At 35.8% G+C, this 16,738-nt stretch overlaps 1 protein-coding gene across 1 annotated transcript in view; it reads right to left on the bottom strand.

Annotated features, from left to right (window-relative positions):
* The window catches only part of PIGK (phosphatidylinositol glycan anchor biosynthesis class K), a 124,133-nt gene that overhangs the window by 23,789 nt on the left and 83,606 nt on the right, over positions 1-16,738 (bottom strand). The gene's annotated exons all lie outside the window — the stretch shown is intronic.

The following is a 16,738-nucleotide window of genomic DNA, read 5'->3' on the forward strand; positions in this document are numbered from 1 at the left end:
TCAAAGGATGCGATCAGAGACACTGGAGGAAAACCACCATACAGTGATGGTCCAAGGGCAAAGAAAAAAGGTTTCAGAGAGATTAATTAACAGAGGTGAATACCACAAAGAAATCAAAGATGAGGAGGATGTGAAAATTAAGGAATTTTAGTAAACTTTCCAAGAAGAGTTATAGAGCAGCTGCTGAAGTACCAGCAGTACAATAACATATCTTGAAAAAGAAAGGGGATGGGGCGCCTGGGTGGCTCAGTCGGTTAAGCGGCCGACTTCAGCTCAGGTCACGATCTCGCGGTCCGCGAGTTCGAGCCCCGCGTCGGGCTCTGGGCTGATGGCTCAGAGCCTGGAGCCTGCTTCCGATTCTGTGTCTCCCTCTCTCTCTGCCCCTCCCCCATTCATGCTCTGTCTCTCTCTGTCTCAAAAATAAATAAAACGTTAAAAAAAAAAGAAAAAGAAAAAGAAAGGGGAATAAGGAAATGAAGAGAGCTAGTTTATTTTTTTTATTGTGATAAACTAAACATAACATAAAGTTTACCAATTTATCCATTTTAGGTGTAGAGTTCAGTGGCACTAAGTACCTTCATACTGTTGTACAGCCATCACCACCATCCAACTCCAGAACTTTTTCATCTTCCCAAACTGAAACTCTTTACCCATTAAACAACACCAGTCTTTCCTCGCTTAGCATCTAGTGACAACCGTCATTCTATTTTCTGTGTCTGAATTTGACCATTATAGGTCCTTCCCATAAATGGAATCGTACAACATTTGTACTTTTGTGTCTGGCTTACTTTACTTAGCATAACATCTTCAAGGCTCAAGCATGTGCCAGAATTTCCTTCCTTTTTAAGGTTAAATAATATTCCATTTTATGTATATGCCACTTTTTAAAATCTATTTATCGATGGACATTTGGGGTGTTCCAACCTTTTGGCTGTTGTGAGTAATGCTACTATAAATCTTGGGATATGAGTATCTGTTCATTTTCTGCTTTAAATTCTTTTGCTTATTATACTCAGAAGTACAACTGCTGGCTCATACAGTAATTATATTAAAATTTTATTTTTTAATTTGAGAGAGAGACAGAGCACAAATGGGGCACAGGGACAAAGGGAAAGAGAGAGGAAGAATCCCAAGCAGGCTCCCCACTCAGTGCAGAACCCAACACAGGGCTCAATCCCACAACCCTGGGATCTTGACCTGAGCCCAAATCAAGAGTCGGATGCTCAACCAACTGAGCCACCAGGTGCCCCTCTGTTTAAATTTTCGGAGGAACCACCATACTATTTTCCATAGTGGTTGTACCATTTTACATTTCTACTAGCAGTACACAAAGGTTCCAGTTTCTCTACATCCTCATTATTTACTGTATTTCATTTCATTTCATTTCATTATTTCATTTCATTATTTCATTTCATTTCATTTCATTTCATTTCATTTCATTTCATTTCATTTCATTTCATTTCATTTCATTTCATTTCATTTCAAACAGCCATCCTAATGGGTATGAAGAAGTATCTCATTGTGGTTCTAACTTTATTTTCCCATTGATTAGTGATGCTGAGCACCTTTTCATGTGCATATTGGTCACCTGTATATCATCTTTGGAGAAATGTCTATTCAAGTCCTTTGTTTATTTTTTAACTGGATTGATTGTTTTTATATTGTTGAGAGCTAGTTTACTTTTAAAACATCAACAAGAGAGAAAGGAGAAAAAAGTAAAGCTTGAAGGGAAAGCTGAACTGAGGAAGACTGTTTTAAGGACTTAAAACACCTAGGTCAACAGTGGAGACTGTAAAGACGAGAGAGGTATAGCTGATGGAACGAGGTTCCTGATTGTGTAAGCAAGGTATCCCTGATACAATTCACACACTTCTTCCTTTGAGATGGACAGAAAAGATAAAGACTCATGAAGACACAAATGAGTCTGAAGGTATAGGAAAGGTATACTAACAATGTTTTTGCCTAATGACCTCATTTTTCTCCAGACTTTGGATGCTAAGTCATAAGCTTAACATTAAAGGGGACAGAATGAGGTAGAGGCATAAAGACTAGCAAATACTTGAGATGTATGCCATGGAAAATAGGACAGGGACCTAACTAGACATATTCAGCAGCAATTTTATCCACATGAAGTTGTCTGTTGTCTTCACTGTTGTTATTGTTGTCATTGTCATCAGTATCATCATATTTCAAAGGATGATTTGCAAAAGAACAATTAAAAGACTTGCCCAAGACTGGGCAGTTATTAAATGGTGGAGCTTGGATTCAATTCTAGTTCAGTCTATTACATTACGTTGTTTCCTAAGAATTGCTGTAGCAAAAGTAACAGCTTTAAACATAAATCTGTCCTAATCTAATTCCTTCTTCTGGAATAAAATCCTAGACGTAGAATTGCTATCATTATTTATAAATACATACACTAACAAACTATTGTCCACAAAGGCTATATTAACTAACATTCCCATCTGCAATTTATGAGCATGCCCATTGCACTGCCTCCTCACCAATATCAACTATTCTCATTTTAAAAATTTTTACAAATTTGGTGAAAAATGGTATCTGGTTTTTTACTTTGGAGTACTTACTGACTAATGAAGCTCACATTTTTTAATTCCTTTTTTTTTAATACTTATTTATTTAAGTAACCTCTACACCCAACGTGGGGCTCAAACTCATGACCCTGAGATCAAGAGTCACATGCTCCTGTGACTGAGCCAGCCAGGTGCCCCTCATATTTTTCATTTCTAATATAGACATTTAATATATCAGAAACTATGGTGACAAGTTTATAAATGCACAAAAGTTTTCAAACTTACGTAAAGTTGGTAAAATATCAGTATTGAAATACTGATCACTATTTTCAAACAGCTTTACTATTTCATTTCTCCCTTGAAAAGTGACATTTTGGAAGTGACTGTCGTAAGTTATAATATGATAGCAGAGGTTAATTTATATGAATTTAAAATCATATCCCAGTTGATATTAAAAGAACAGCATATGACCTTCAAGTAGTTTAATTTTTATTACTTGCCTTATAATCTGAATAAAAATAAATGAACGGTATATTATTTTCCATTAGACTTCCGTTTTAAATTTGCAATGATTAGGGAAAGCTCTGTAAGATTTTAAAGCAATGTTAGCCAGTCCCTAGGCAGTGAGAGCGATAAGGAGTCAGCAACCTTTTCATGAGTTTCCAGATATCGATAATTCAATAGGCACATTTCTAAAAAAGTGCCAGATTTTCTATTTGATAGACATTTCAGTCAACCTTTAGTAAAGTTTACCTATAATGATGAGGTAGGTATTATTGGAATAGAAAAACATTAAAATGCCAAAATAGCTACAGTAAAACACAATGAAGAAGAGTTATCATAAATGAGGACAGAACTGAAAAATGATCCAACTCCATGTCATGTCATGACAGAAGCTAGAATTTCAGAGTCCAAGACATCTCAGAATTTAGAAAAGTGAGCAGAGATTCTAATTACACATATTTTGAAATATCACAAGTGTAAGATTAAGAGATGACATGAGACAAATAAACGTTCTATGGGCATACACTGCAAATAATTACCTGCAGTGGTCCTCAACCTGAGGTCTTGCCCTCCATGAGAGGGGAGACTGTTCAGAAAAGGTAAGAGTGTTGCTTGGTATCATAATAACTGAGAAGTGCTTGGAAGCACCAGGAATGCCAAATATTCTGTGATGCCCAGACCAGTCCTGCATAATGAGAAACAATGGACATACCAGGACACTATACAAACTGGTTATACTGGAAAAAATTTTATCTAGGCTTAAAAAGTAATTAACAAAGCACAGATGAAACATTTGCAAGATAACCTTCTAAGTTTTAAACCAGGATCTACCAGGGGTGCCTGGCTGGCTCAGTCAGTTAAGCATCCGACTTCAACTCAGGTCACTATCTCATGGTTCATGAGTTTGAGCCCCACATTGGGCTCTGTGCTTATAGCTCAGAGCCTGGAGCCTGCTTCAGATTCTGTGTCTCCCTCTCTGCCCCTCTCCCACTCGTACTGTTTCTCTGTCTGTCTCACTCTCTTTCTAAAAAGAAAAAAAAATTAAAATTAAAGAACAAAAAAAAAAAAAAACCTAGGACCTGACAGGCCACTCTCCAGTACTTCGCCTCTAGTAAACTTAACTTTTAATGGATACAGAGCTCTACAGTAATTTTTTGAGCAGCTGTCTGAATGAAAGAGACCAGTAAGGTTAAAATGTACCATCATCATGTATACTGTGCAGAGATGTATTAACAAACAGAGATCTTGCAATCTACTAATCTTTAAAAATATGAAAGGAATGCAAGAAGCCTTATAATTGAAATAGGGGGACCCAGAGAAACCCTGGAATGTGGACAAGAACACAGTGGGGGGCGGGGAACAGTGGGTAATATATCTCTGTTAAAGCAAAGTATTCACTGATACATAACATTTGAGTAAGTTGAAGTTTTTAAAAACATACATGGGTTTGGACCTTTGTTTACACAGAACCTTTGCCTTAGATGGAGGGTCTTGAAATAATGAAGAAGATAAAAGTGTTTCATGTTGTTGTGTCCCAGAATTGAATCTCTCCCATATCTTAAATATCTAAATCCCAGGAAAGCATCTACTGAAAGGTCTCTAATCAAAACATTTAAATCATGCATGTATGTATACACACACACACACACACACACACACACACACACACATATACACATATATATGTGTATATATATATATATATATATATATATACACACACACACATATATATATATACATATACATACATACACACACACACACAACTTGTCTAATATAGAAACAGGTTGAAATATAAGATAAATTTAATTTCACAAAAGGGGACAATAATCATTAGGACCAAGAACAGACTCATTGGAGGTTTAAATTAGTCAGCATTTACTGCATTCACACCATATCTTTGTTACTTTCATAGCACAATGTAGTCAAGTGTACATAAGAATACAAGCTCCCGTGCTAGAATGTCCAGGTTTAAATACTGGCTTTACCATAGACTAGCTGCTTGATCTTGTTATACAAGTTGTCTCCTGTTTCTGTGCTAATACTTTGTTACAGTTTTTGTGTCTATGTTCATGAGGGATATCCCTCATGATCTGTGGTTTTCTTCTCTTGTGAGGTCTTTGATATCTGGGTATACTGGCCTCATAAAATGAAATGGGAAGCATTCCCCTCTCCTCAATTTTCTGAGATTGTGTATTATTTCTTATGTAAATGTTTGATAGAATTCACCACTGACACCATCAGGGTCTAGACTTTTCTTTGTGATAAGATTTTAATTTACAAATTCTCTTACTTGACTTGATAAAGGTCTATTCAGCTTTTCTGTTTCTTTTTGGGTCACTTTTTAATATTTGTATTTTTTCTAGGAATTCGTCCATTTCACTGTAATCAACTAATTTGCTGGGATAAAGGTCTTCATAAAATTTACTTATAATCTTTTTGATTACTCCCTTTCTTGCTTGTTTGGTTTGCTTTTCCTTCTTTTATAGAGACAGTGCGAGCAGGGTAGGGGGGCAGAGAGACAGAGAATCACGCTCAGTGTGGAGCCCAATGTGGGGCTTGATCCCATGACTCTGGGATCATGACCTGAGGCAAAATCAAGAGTTGGATGCTCAACAGACTGAGCCACCTAGGCACCCCTATCTTTTTTATTTCTAAAGGGGTTGTAGTGATGTTCCCTCTTTAATTCTTGATTTGGTACTTCTTCTCTATTTTCTTGTTCAGGCTAGCTATTAGCAATTTTATCTTTTCAAAGAAACTACTTAGGATTCCATTGACTTTTCTTTGTTTTTAATTTAATTTTTCTTTTTAGTAACTTTCTATATTTAGGGAAGTATTGCCTAAACATTGTTCTAGAAGCTAACAACTAGCATGGGCTTCATAACAAAAAATAACAATTCCATTGTTACTTCACCTTCAATTCTCCTGCCTCAGAATTAATCATGTTAGAGTTATCTAAGTAGATTAAGCAGTTATCTTAGGTGTTATCTAAGAGCTTCTTCTGGTATTTATCTCTAATATTTCTAGAAAATATGCTTATACCACTATTTTGTTTTACAATCCTACACATTGTATCTCCTGATTTCCTATGCAAGATAAACCTGTTCCTTGACATCATCATGCTCCCTATTCTTCCCTTCCCCCACCAGTTCTCTTCTTCCTATCTTCCCTATATCTTTATGTTAAAATTTCTGGTAAAAGAGTCAACTGTTGCATTATTACAACTATGCAACTATTGTTTGAGTTGAGCCAAAAAATACATTCTGATCTTTTTTATATACAATTTTTTCCCCCTGAAGTTAATAGTTACTTCAACTCCCTGTTGGCTTAATTTTCTGTGTAGCTTATACTCTTAAGATATTACTAAACCTTCTCTTAGTATGGTTAAACACATCAGATATTTTATCATCACTCTACTGATCCCACGGCCAATCATCTTGGAGCACTACACCATCCTGCTCTAGTTCATACTCTTTTTCTGCGAGTTTTCCTGAGACATACAATTGAATAGTCTGTAATTTAAAGAATATGGCTTCTATTCTATATGGCTGTCACCAGAGATTTCCTTTCACCATCATTAATCTGGGAGTTTTACGACTATCTCATGTTGATGAGTCAATCTCTTGTGTCTTGGATGGTATGTTTTCAGGTTTTTTGGCTTATCCCTTCATTCAATAAATCATCCAGTAACTTCTTGAGAAAGGATGAAAAAAAAATTTTTTTGAAACTTTGACTACCTTTCCTATACCATGGTATCTGAAGGGATAACTTAGCAATGAATAGAATCTTGAATTGGAAATATTTTCTCACATAATTTGAAGATATCACTCCACTGCTTTCTTGTTGTAAGCATTGCTATTGAGAAGTGTGATGATGACACTGATTATTGTTCTTTTGATCACGGCCTTTTCCCACCTCCCATTCTGGAAGTTTTGTTTTTTACTGTTTTACTCTGTTTACTCCTTTTTGTTTTTTACTGTTTTGAAATTTCAAAATGATGTTCCTTGGAATGAGGTCTGTTTGTTTCACAGTATTGATCACTTGGTAAAACACTGAGTTCTGGAAAAGTTTTCTTCTATTATTTCTTTTTTTTTAAATTTTTTTTTCAACGTTTATTTATTTTTGGGACAGAGAGAGACAGAGCATGAACGGGGGAGGGGCAGAGAGAGAGGGAGACACAGAATCGGAAACAACAGGCTCCAGGCTCCGAGCCATCAGCCCAGAGCCTGACGCGGGGCTCGAACTCACGGACCGCGAGATCGTGACCTGGCTGAAGTCGGACGCTTAACTGACTGCGCCACCCAGGCGCCCCTCTTCTATTATTTCTTAATATATCCTCCCCTTTATTTTTTCTGTCCTGTTTTTCTAGTACTTTTATTAGTCAGACATTGGATTTTACTAATTATTGTCTAAAATCATAAAAGGTATGAAATTTTACCCTGCTTCCATGGTAACAGGTGGGCCTAGAAGAGTTTCATGGATACTGGCAGAAGACATGAGACTCTTGGGTCAGAGATAAAGGACTTTATTACTCATGGCAGCATGAGCTTCTTCATGTTTCTGCCAGTTCTCCTTGCCTCCCAAGTCCCATGGGGGACAACGCAGTTGCAGGCCTAGGCAGATGCTATGCACATAATAAGTTTATGTAACAGATTAGGAAATCCTCAGATTTGAAAATTCTAAATTTTTTATAAGAAGCTGCAACACATCTGACCAAACTTTGCCCTAGAGGGAGATCTTATCCTTATTTTACTGTAGAGTAAACAAATCTGCCCTTTGCTCCTGAGACAGTCACTATTTGCCTTCCAAGACTGTTCATTATACAAACACCTTTGACAAGATAGTCTAGAACAAAAAGCTTCTGGGGTGCCTGGGTGGCTCAGTCGGTTAAGTGTCAACTTCGGCTCAGGTCATGATCTCACAGTCCGTGAGTTCGAGCCCCGCGTCGGGCTCTGTGCTGACCGCTCAGAGCCTGGAGCCTGTTTCAGATTCTGTGTCTCCCTCTCTCTCTGACCCTCCCCGTTCATGCTCTGTCTCTCTCTGTCTCAAAAATAAATAAATGTTAAAAAAAAAATTAAAAAAAGCTTTCTAAGTGTCTCTGCTCACTAGATGTGCAGAAATATGAGAGACTCATATAGAATTGTATGCCAACAGTTATTCCTCCAATTTTCTTACCCTTTTTCTTCACTTTTCCTTTTGTCTCTTTATCCTACCTTTCGAGAGATTTCCTCAATTTTGCCCTCAAAACTTTCTGTTGAAATTTTTATTTCTACTCTCACAGTTGGTTTTGTTTTTGTTCTTGTTTTTGTTTTTAAGATGAGAGAGAGAGAGAGAGAGCGCGCGCACAAGTGGTAGGTGGAGAGAGAATGTTAAGCATGCTCCACACCTAGTGCAGAGCCGAATGCAGGGTTCACAAATGTGAGACCAAAACCTGAGCCAAAATCAAGAGTCAGATGCTCAACCAACTGAGCCACCCAGGTGCCCCTACTCTCATAGTTTTAATTTCCAAGAGCTCTTCTTTGTTTTCCGAATATTCCTTTTCTATATAGTATCCTGTTTCATAAATAAAATGTCTTCTCATTTTTTTCTAAAGTGGTGGTGGTGGTGATTAAATTTTCTTTTCCGTTTGCTTATTTTGATTTTTGTCTTTCAAAATAAGGATATTCTTTAAAAGTCTGATAATTCTTAGTTGTATATTCATAGTTAGAGTGAAAAAATAAAACACCAATCATGCATCAGCAGCACTTATCAACCACTGGGCCTACCAGTGGGATAAACCAGTGGGACTTGGCTATTAAACTGGGATCCTGCAAATGTCAAAATGTACATTCTCTATTAGACTAGTATATTCAGGCAGAAATTATCCACCTGATAATATATACGCATAATACCTGATAGTATATATGCATAAATGCCAGTGTTCTGGGAACTAAAGAGGAGGAGGACTTTGGCAGTTCCTTTTTGCACCCAACCTTTGATATGCCTGGTACCCGCTTTCCCACGGTTCTACAGTACAAATTGGCTTGCTCTTACAGGTCTCCCCCATGATGGAAGTATGGCTCAGCTCTTCCATTCTGCTAAGTTGGTTACCATTTGTTCAACTCTATTTCCTCTTCCAATTTTTACTACTTCTTGTGTGCTATTCTCTCCTCTTACATTTTCTTTGTCTTTTGGAGTTTATATATTTTATGTCTTTACTGTCACTTTTATCAGGATTTTTCAGGAAGGAGAATAAACATATACACTCAACTGGCCATGTTCTTTAAACATAGCTCATAAACATATTTATAAATTTTAGTACAAATTACTACATTTTTCATGATTTGTGCCAATGTACAGTCCTCTCTAGTAGCGCGTGTGCTTTGTCATTACTATTACTACTTTTCATGTCTTTGCTAATATAAGAAATTAAAGAAAAAAATTTAAAATATTTACTGTTTTTTTGAGAGACAGAGACAGAGAGAGAGAGAGCATGAGCAGGGGTGGGGCAGAGCGAGAGGGAGGCACCGAATCTGAAGCAGGCTCCAGGCTCTGAGCTGTCAGCACAGAGCCGGATGTGGGGCTCAACTCACGAACCGTGAGATCATGACCTGAGCCGAAGTTGGACCACTGACTGAGCCACCCAGACACCCCATAAGAAATTATTTGAAGTGGTACTTTATGGTTGAAATGAACAATTCTTAGATTACTAATGAATATTAACAAGTTTTCGTCAGTTTGTTAGCCATTTTTATTTCAACGTTGAGGCATGTCTATGTAAGTTCTTTGCTCCTTTTCTACTGGAGTGCTAGGTGTTTTTCCTTATCACGTTGTAAAAGTGGTATTTAAAGATGTTAATTGTGTAAGGAAAATATTTTTCTACCTTGAGATTTGCCTTTTCACTTTGATGCACACAACTTTTACATTTTACAAAGTCAAATATGTCAATTTTCTTTCATAATGTTCCATGCTTAGAAAGTCCTTACCTACAAATATTTACCAGTATACTTTTTCATTATTTTGGTATTTTCCATTTTTTGTATTGATCTATAATCTGATTAGAATTTGCTTCTTCCATGTGTTATAAAGCAAGAATCTAATGCCCCCCCAAATACTTTTGTACTGTCCTAGCATCATTTATTAAATAGTTCTTTAATTTCCCACTGGTCTATGATGGGACCTTTACCATTTGTATAATCTCGATACAGACTGAGGTTTCTAAGATAGCTAGGTGAACTATTTATTCTATGCATAAGACTCACCTACATTTTTGCAATAGTGTCATTCTGTATATCTAAACAGTATAGGCCTAGATATTTTAATATCTGCCAGGGCTAACTAAAATTGATTCTCGACACACAATCTTAAAAAATAAAACACATGCCTAACTAGATGAGACTAAAAAAAAAGTGTTATAATTAGTTAAATTACACATATTCATTCATTACTGACCTTTTCATTTTTCAGTACATTTCTAAAATATTTTACTTCTAAGCAACCTTAAGTAACATCTGTATTTGAGACTATGCTAATATACATTCCTAACTACATACAAATTTCTCTTTTGGAAAGACTTTGTGTCTGATTATTCTTTTTTAATTTTAATTTTAATTTTTTTTTCTGATTATTTTTTTAAATCCCTAGTTGTCATTATTTTATCATTCACTAAACTCCACGTGGTGGTAATTCAACTTACCTTTACAAACTAAAGTGAAATGAATATACCATAGCATAGTCATATATTTCAAATCTTTTTTTTTTTTTTTTTTTTTTGCTTATTTATTTATTCTGAGAGGGAGAGCGTACATGAAAGTTGGGGAGTAACAGAGAGAGAATCCCAGGCAGGCTCCGCACTATCAGCACAGAGCCCAGTGTGGGGCTCAAACTCACGAAATGTGAGATCATATGACCTGAGCTGAAATCAAGAGTCAGCCACTTAACCGACTGGGCCACCCAGGTGCCCCTATTTCAATCTTAATCTTAAATTTAGGCGATTTTTGAAGTGGTTCAACTTTAAAATTAACATTAGTGACATAAATATAAAATAATTTATATGGGAAAATAATCCATTTCTCTCCATATCTGTCTCAGTAACATAGTTCTATACCTGCTTTCCTCGTAAACAAATTAAGAGAAAAATAATCACCTTTAAAGAGAAATTATCAATATAAGCATACAAGGTTAACCAAACTACTTTCTTTGTGTGTGTTTTTCTATTTCTTCATAATATTTTTAAGTCCTAACAAACTTCATAAATCCTTAAAAGGATTAGTTGTAGTTTCCTATATAGTAATGCCCCTTATATCAGTAATTGCAATTTATACGTTTTCTCTCTCTCTCTCTCTTTTTTTTTTTTTTTTTTTGTTAGGCAGAGTGAGCAGGGGAGGGGCAGAGAGAGTGGGAGAGAGAGAATCCCAAGAAGACTCCTTGATGCCAACACAGAGCCAGATGTGAGGCTCTAACTCATGAAACTGTGGGATCATGACCTGAGCCAAAACTGAGATCAGACGCATAACCAACTGAGCCACTGAGCCACCCCTGCAATTTATATTTTCCTATGATTTGTACTTTTAAAATTTTGTTGTAGGGCACTAGAATGCCTAAATTATTAATACAATGAATCTTACAATCTACATATGTACTCAGACATGTTTAATCAATACCACCATTGTTGGCTATGAAAGGAACCTGAAAATCATAAATAGGTCTGCCAACAAGCTACCTCTTAGTGACCTTTGGAGATCCCTTAACTCATTTAGCTTCTTAGCATGTCAAGACCCTTAAATTCAATAATCAATAGTCACCATACTTGTCCAGTGTCTACTATGTATCAGACGCTGCATTTAATGCACTGTCCAATGAAAATACTAACAAACTTCACCAACATTTGCAAAGAATGTATGTAACTTTAGCTTACAGGACTCAGAAGGAAACAGGGGCAAGAAAGAAGAGGAAGAAAGTTGGGAAGAGGGTTAAAAAGATAGAAAAGGAATGACAACAAATAAGGAGCTGGTCTTTCCCACTGTCAATTCAGATCTCTTCCTCTACCATTGTTAGCACTCTGCAACCATGCACAATCCTTAGGAAGGATTAACAGATGGGCTGTGCACACCAACCACCTCAGTGATTACCAGAGGGAGTGACGCCACTCCCAAACAACACAATGTAACAGTATACGTCAGTCGGTAGACTTTGAATCTCTCAGCGCCATGAAGCTATATCAACTAGTCCCTATTACCTAAACTGTGATTTCATCATCCCAAGAAGGAGTGGAAGAAGGAGTAAATCCAGGGTGTGAAGACTAGATTAAACTTTCTATCAATAGCCAAGAGGAAAGGAAAGAGGCCAGTTGATATGAAAATACATCCAATTATCAGAAAATATGGAAAAAATATATATTTGCTTTACCAAATTGTGGCTTCTAAAAATCATACACACTGTATCAACTCTGCTGAGGAACATTCACATTGTTTCCAGTATGTTGTGGCCACATGCAAGGCTGATATAAATGTTGCTGTACTGAGATTCTTATATGCTAGTACTTTTATTTATATATTAGTAGTACAGGCTACATTGTCATGAGTGGAACTATTAGGTTGAAGGGTATACTGTATATATTTAATGTGAAGAGATGTTACAAGATGACCTTATAAAAAGAAATGATTTCGGTATCTAGCAACAAGGTATACACATACGTTTTTCCTAGCGTCTCTGCCAGAAATGGACGTTTTTAATTTTTAAAATACCTTAATTGAGATATAATTCAGACAATGTAAAATTTGTACTTTTAACATGTACAATTCAACAGTTTTAGTATATTCACAGAGCTTTGCAATGATTACCACTAAGTTTAGAACAACTTTGTCACTCCAAAAAATGAAACCCGTACCCATTCAGAAGTGAGTCCCCATTTCCCTACCTCATTCCAGTCCTAGGCAACCACTAATCTACTTTCTCTCTATATAAATTAACCTATTCTTGACGTTTCATACAAATGACACCATACAATATATGGTCTTCTATGACTGGCTTCATTTACTTAACATACTGCTTTCAAGGTTCATCCATGTTGTAGCATATATCAGTACTTCATTCCCTTTTATCATTGAATAATATTCCATGTATGGAAACACTTATTTTACTTATCCATTTATCAGTTGATGAACATTTGGGCTGTTACCACAAATTATTGGCTATTATGAATAATGCTGCCGTATAAGTTTTTGTGTGGATGTATGTTTTTATATACCTAGGTTGGAATCACCAGGTCATATGGTAACTCTACATTTAAACCTTTTGAGGAACTGTCAAACTGTTTTTCTAAAGTGTCTTTTTAATTTTTGCCAATTTGAAGGACATAAAATCGTTTCACTGACTTTGTAATGCACACTTCCTTACTGAGTTTGAGACTCTTTCCTTTCGTCCATTGGTAATTTAGGTTTGTTTTCTCTGAATTGCTTTTCATCTCTTTTGTCTTTTTTGTCTACTGAGTTGTTTTGTTTGCTTTTATAAACTTCTAAGAGTCTTGTGTATATTTTGGATATTAACTAATTTACTTTTGTCTTCTTTGTAAACATTTTGTCTTGATTCTAACATTAGTCCTTTAATGTTGTGGTATTTTGTGTTGTACACAATATTCTATTTTTATAGAGCTGAACATATCTTTCGGGTTTTGTGTTCACTAAAACATTCTACCTTACTTCCAGATTAAAATGCAGTTGCCTAGATTTTCTTCTAAAATTTTTATTTATTTTACTCTAAGTCTTTAATCTGTAGAAAACTTACATCATATACAGTATGAATTAGAAATTTAAGCAGTTTTCTACTGAAATGATATATCGTCTTAATCATATATTAAATAATGAAATAAAATGAATTTTTTCTTTGGATTATCTATTTTAATATCTTTCAAATCACAGGTCAGGACACTTGCTGCTTTTAAAATCAACTTAGTAGGCTTTATTTGGACTTTTAAAAATATAAAATAGAAAAACAAAATATCAGTATGCATCATATATAATGAGGGTAAATATATCATGAAATTTTTATTTCTAACACAAATATATAAACACATACATCAAGGGTCATAATGCATGTAAAATGCATTTCTTATTGTGAATTGTAATGAATGAAGTTTGAGATCCACTCCACCATTGTATTCCACTAATCCATTTGTCTATTCCTTTGTCCATACCATGTGTGTCTAATTCAAGTGGCTGTGTTCTGGTAAGGCCATCTCCCTTTTAGCTACTATTAGACATTTGTTCTTCCACATGAACTATGTGGTCAATTTTTTCTTAACATTAAAAAAGTCATTTTGCCTCCATTTTAATTAGGATTGCTAATTTGGAAGAAATTTTACTTTTAGGGCATTAAGTTCCCTACACCCACCAAGTACTGGTATGCCTTTCTGTTTATGAAGCATGGTGTGTTTCTATATTTCTTATTATACAGGTCCTGTGCTTTACTTGTTAAATTTATTCCTAAGTATTTTAATTAAATTTTATTTAAAAATTTTTTTTCATGTTTATTTTTCAGAGAGAGAGACGGACAGACAGAACGTGAGCAGGGGCGGGGCAGAGAGAAGGAGACACAGAATCCAAAGCAGGCTCTAGGCTCTGAGCTGTCAGCAAAGAGACCAACGCTGGGCTCGAACTCACTAACCATGAGATCATGACCTGAGCCTAAGTCAGATGCTTAACCGATTTAGCCACCCAGGTACCCCCTAAGTATTTTATAGTTCTTTCTCACTGTTGTGAAAGAAATTTTTTTCCATTTCCATTCTTTGTGCTTACTGTAAATACAGAGAAGCTATCAGTTTTACTTATCTTATATCTGGCTATCTTACCAGATTCTTTTATTAATTCTATTGTTTATAACTTGAATCTCTGTGTTACCTAGATGTACTATTATATTTGCTAGGACCCTTAAAAAATGGAAATTATTTGGCAGTATAAAATGGCATCACTGAGAATCTTACTTAGCTCCTGACTGTAAAATGCTATTTGAGTAACATACACAAGAAATTACTCAGAATACTGAGACCCATCACTCTCTCTTCCACTTCTCACGTTGCTCCTCATATTACAGTCCCTGTCCCTGCTCCTCCTCTCCTACAGCTTCTAAACTACGCTACTAGTGAGAGGCTCTGGCTTCTCATGTCTTGGCAGTAAGGAAAAGAGGTGCTGCTGGCTCTCAGTGAACCATTAAAAATACATATCTGGCCATTCAGGTAAATGCATACATGGCACAAGGTAAGATGCTGAAAGGAGTATCAAGAAATCAAGAGTGTCCTGAAATAAGAGATCTCAAATAAGAGATGAAAGGCATGTGAATAAAGCATGTTATTTCAAACAGAAATGGTACATGCTCCAAAACAGGCATAAATTAAGCATGATTCAAGATTGGAGGAAAATAGTTACTTATCGTATAAGAAGAGTTAACAGTAGAGGTTACACATATACAACAATTACGCCATAATTTGGATATAGTACTGATTAAAAAGCTTTTGGGGGACTGGGTGAACTAATTATCACATGTATTACTATTCTCTTACAGGAAAGAAACTGCTTTCAAATAATTCACCTGTAGTGAACTGCTAGCAACAGAATTCATATATTTCTTTTTTTTTTTTTTTAATTTTTTTTTTCAACGTTTTTTATTTTTTTATTTTTGGGACAGAGAGAGACAGAGCATGAACGGGGGAGGGGCAGAGAGAGAGGGAGACACAGAATCGGAAGCAGGCTCCAGGCTCCGAGCCATCAGCCCAGAGCCTGACGCGGGGCTCGAATTCACGGACTGCGAGATCGTGACCTGGCTGAAGTCGGACGCTTAACCGACTGCGCCACCCAGGCGCCCCAGAATTCATATATTTCTTAAAGATTGCTTGGACACATAATGGTAACAGTCCTACAATTGTAGTACTGTCAATAAAAGGAAATAACAAGAAGAATAAATAAGAGCCTGGTTTAACAGTGTCCATTCCTGATTACCCCTTGAGAACACAATTAATCTTATTCAATAAAAATTAAAAAAAAAAAACTTATCATGCAAATTTCTTCAAAATTTAAATTTTATAACTTCAGGTACTCTATATTAATGTTTATAATTCAGTGTTAAAGTTAATGTAACTTCTTATATTGCCAAAAATATCACAATAAAAATTTTCACCAGGGTCAGAAATTTCCATCTTTGAATTCATACAGTGTATAATAGCAAAATGCAGCTGTTACATAAAGCATAGTTTACTGGTTCATTCATGCTATAAAAATATGACTGACATTTCATCTGGTCAACCATCCTAAAGGTTAATTCTTGTTTCCTGTTTCAGATTTTATTCCAGGTGAACTGCTCTGGGCAGATTCTATTTACCTATTCTGAACAAACCACAAACTGTTTCATTGCTCACTCTTACTGTTAAGAACATATTGACTTGCTGCCTGCTCTGCTGTTTAATTCATTTATACTGAGAGTCAGGCATGAAGACAGAATTTTAAATGTGACATTTGCAGGCTGTTAGGTCATTTAAGCTCTGACAACACTAGGGAATTCCTGACATATATACTGGACCTGATTACCAAACACAGATAGGCTTCCCAAGGCAGCAAATTTCTGTTTGTTTGTTTTTTTTTGTAATATCTCATAGAATTTAATATTAAATTTTGATGTCAATGAAAAGATCTCTATAGTCATCATTTAAAAGTAAAAGCCTATTTCTTTTA

The sequence above is a fragment of the Herpailurus yagouaroundi genome, unplaced genomic scaffold, assembly GCF_014898765.1.
Source record: "Herpailurus yagouaroundi ecotype Mexico unplaced genomic scaffold, PumYag 77, whole genome shotgun sequence".
Lineage (NCBI taxonomy): Eukaryota > Metazoa > Chordata > Mammalia > Carnivora > Felidae > Herpailurus > Herpailurus yagouaroundi.